Source organism: Capsicum annuum, chromosome 12 (assembly GCF_002878395.1).
Source record: "Capsicum annuum cultivar UCD-10X-F1 chromosome 12, UCD10Xv1.1, whole genome shotgun sequence".
In the NCBI taxonomy this organism is placed as follows: Eukaryota; Viridiplantae; Streptophyta; class Magnoliopsida; order Solanales; family Solanaceae; genus Capsicum; species Capsicum annuum.
Genome location: NC_061122.1, coordinates 218,734,854 through 218,738,687, shown reverse-complemented (window position 1 = coordinate 218,738,687; position 3,834 = coordinate 218,734,854). Strand labels below are relative to the sequence as shown.

Below are 3,834 nucleotides of genomic sequence, written 5' to 3'. Positions count from 1 at the left end.
GACATTTAATTAACGAGAATACTCTATTTCAAAACTTCAAACTCAAAACCTATATTTAAGGATGAAGCAATTGCGCCTCTAAATTCCACAACATCCTCGGATGGTAAGTGAAATTTTAAAGAAAAAGGTGAGAAGATGAAGGAGGAAAGTCTTGTAGTGCCTTCATATCAAGTTCTCAATCAATTCCTTCCGTAGAAAATAGTGTCATTCTCAAGTCAATGCACAAATCTTGCCAGAAAAATCTAAAATAATTGGGATAGTCTATTTTCCTACAAAACTTTTAATTTATTTTATTTCAAAAAAATTTTAATTGAAAAGATACCTATAATGAAAGATCAATTAATGATAACCTCAAAAGGTATTGAACATGATATCCTTGTGATGGACAAAATTAATGATAACCTCAAAAGGTATTGAACATGATATCCTTGTGATGGACAAATTTGTGATGATCAGTGATACATTGTAGATTTAAATTTGATGAGTTTAACCTATTAAGTTGCGATTAATATATTGTTCTTCGAAATATATGGTTCAGATTTAATATTATACTATTAGTAATTTTTTTCATATATTTAATTTAGTTAAACTTGTTGTTTTTGAGTGGTATCTTTCTTTAATGACTTGCATAGGATTCTTAAGATTTTTTAAGTCCTTGCATTAGTCTTGTCATGAAAATTTCACATAAATTCCTTTCACTTTGATTTTTTATTTTGATGTGAATATTCATTAGTTGAATGTATCTCTTACTCTAAGTCCAAACATCATAATGTAATGTACTTCTTGTTCTGATGTAATTATAATACTCATTGATAGTAGTTTGTTAAAATAAAAACACAAACTTATAAAAAAGAAAAACTCCAATTACAAAGACTTAAATTGTGTCCTTCTCAAGTCAATGCAGAAGTCACTTCCATAGAAATATCAAATGACGCGATCCAATTATTTTGAGAACATAATTTGTCTATTACTTTTTCTACGACACATGTCCTTTCAATTTAAATGAATGTATTCTTCACTCTATCAGCTAATAGGAAAGTCTATTATTGAAGAGGATAAATGTACACCATTTATTAGATGACAATGTTATATATGCATCACTTTTTTAAATAAGGGGTATATATTTTTTAAATTGCAAAACTTAGGATATATTTGCCTATTGTCCCAAAAAAAGAAAGAAAGGAAGGAATTAATTCAAGAAATATAATAAATTGCGAATGTGAAATATGTTGTATTTTTCTGTGGAAATTTCAAGTGAAAAGCTACTTAACATACAAATTTCTTTTCCTTTGATATTTCTTTTTGATGTGACCAATGAGTGTATATTAACAATTAATTATAGGTGCTAGAATAGAAAATCAAAGTGAAGGAAAAAAAATAAAAGAAAAATGCATGACACAAAACAAAAACCAACCAATTTGTTTGTTGATGGATGACATTGATGCACGATACACTTTTTATACAAATTTCTTTCCCTTTGATATTTCTTTTTGATGTGACCAATGAGTGTATATTAACAATTAATTATAGGTGCTAGAATAGAAAATCAAAGTGAAGGAAAAAAAATAAAAGAAAAATGCATGACACAAAACAAAAACCAACCAACTTGTTTGTTGATGGATGACATTGATGCACGATACACTTTTTATATTGCAGTAAATCAGTATAAGCTTTGAGTGTCAAATAATTAAAGACATTTATTTGGTCCCAAAGAAAAAGAAAAAAAGAGCAGAGAAAGATAAAATCAAGAAAGACTTTACAAGTCCTTATACTAGTCTTGTTGTGAAAATTTCATATGAAAACTACAACATACAAATCTCCATCACTTTGAATTTTCGTTTGATGTTACTACTCATTAATTAAACGTATTCTTTACTCTAATCATCAAGCATCATGTGTAGTTAGTTTGAACCATTAAAAAAAAAAACATTTTCAAATTCTCCCCAAAGAAAAAAAAAGTGTAGATTTTTTAATAGATAACGCAAATAATAATCTCAATTTATTTTATTGAAACAAAAATTATTCACAAACTAATTATGAGTCTTACAGGTGCCCATGAAGTGTGTGTTGCTTGACTATGAATATAAAGTGACCTAATTATCAAAGAAATGGGCGAAAAACACAAGTTAGGAGGTGAAATCAAAGGAATAAAGTCTAGGAGTTAAGACACAATTGATAATATTATTGCTTAAAAGCATACAAAAAGGTCCCAAAACTGATTAACCGTCACTATGTTACACTACAAGTGATTATTTCTTCTTCTGTAATTCCTTGGCCTTTGCTACTTCTTTCTCATCATAATTTTGTGCTCCAATTCCACAATTATCCTTGCAAGCCATTTTGGGTATCCAGTTGAAATAATGAAATATACAATGGATAATCCAATAATCACCTCCATAGCCCATAAGAGCAACTTTCCAAAAATCACTCAGAAATTCAGAATTGCTTTCTTGATTGTCTAGTCCAGATACAATATAATTTGTATCTAAGCCTGATCATCGCCACAACTTTTTGAAACTGGGAATCCACATAATCCATCATTGCCTTCATTTGAGTTGTTGTCAAAAGTGTGAGATTGAGGTCCTTGAGGGATGCATCCTCGGAGATGATTGTGGGAGAGAATTAAGAATGAAAGAGATGTAAGAGAAACAAGTTGTTGTGGTATTTATCCAGAAAGTTGGTTTCCTGATAGGTCCAATAATTCAACAGAAGATAAGAGATTTCAGAAGAAATTTGACCTTTGAAATAGGACTCAGAAAGATCAAGATGTGTCAAGCTCGAAAACTTGATAAATTTAGGGGAGATATACGAATTAGAGAATTTATTATAAGAAAGATCAAACCTTTGGAGATGAGAGAGTTGAAATAGGCTGCTATTGGAATCAATGGTCCCAACAAGGCAACTGCTACTGAGGTCAAGTTCAATGACATGATCAGTCGTCTCATCCCATATGACTCTATCCATGAGCAACAATCGCTGCTCATATCCCATGAACATATTTATGGATAACGCTTCTGGCAATTATAAGAGGTTGACAGATCTACAGTAAGCGTTTCCTTGAATTTTACAAGGGAAATGTGTTGATCTTTGCGACATGTATGAGCCTATGAGGTTCATAGGAAGAAAAAAAAAGAAGACAGAAACAGAGAAAGAAAAGAAATGAGAATTGGTTGTAGGATCAAATAGTTCAAAAGTTGGTTGTGGGAATTAAGAAAAAGGTATGCAATTAAAGTATGACAATTGGTTGTGGGAATTAAGAAAAAGGTATGCAATTAAGGTATGATAGTTGGTTGTGGGAATTAAGAAAAAGGCTACACAAATATATATATATATATATATATATAGGCAGATATTTGTTAGACTAGTCCAAGTTGTTGCTAAGTACTGATAAGCTCTGTCTGTTTCATTATACTAGTCTTGGACTCCTCAATTTTCAAAGAGATGAGATCTTTTGCCCTTGTTAATTTGAGACACAAACATATAAAATACATACTGTGAAATAAAAAACATGAATTTTACTCTCAAAAGAAGAAAGGGAAAAGTCAAGCAAGGATTGATGCCTTCATATGAAATTATCCATCAATTCCTATATTAAAAAATATTGTCATTCTCGTGTCCCAAAATATTAAATCCAGTTCAACCTGTTGGTTGTGAGCTGCATCTGTCTCTAGCGATTTTAACTAAAGATTTTCCAAATGGAATAACACATAAATCCCTTTATCATTTTGATTTTCCATTTTGATTTGAGTAATCTTTCCTCTAGGCATCCAAGGATCATGACTTAGTCTTTATGCATTTTCTCAATATCTCAAATAACAAGGTTTCAACTCATTA

At 30.4% G+C, this 3,834-nt stretch overlaps 1 long non-coding RNA gene across 1 annotated transcript; it reads right to left on the bottom strand.

Annotated features, from left to right (window-relative positions):
- Window positions 1-2,164: 2,164 nt before the first annotated feature.
- On the bottom strand, window positions 2,165-3,544 carry LOC124889442. Its single transcript, XR_007048427.1, has 2 exons — window positions 2,843-3,544; window positions 2,165-2,685 (listed from the first exon to the last, which is right to left on the bottom strand). It is a non-coding gene; the product is annotated as an uncharacterized LOC124889442 (long non-coding RNA).
- Window positions 3,545-3,834: the final 290 nt, after the last annotated feature.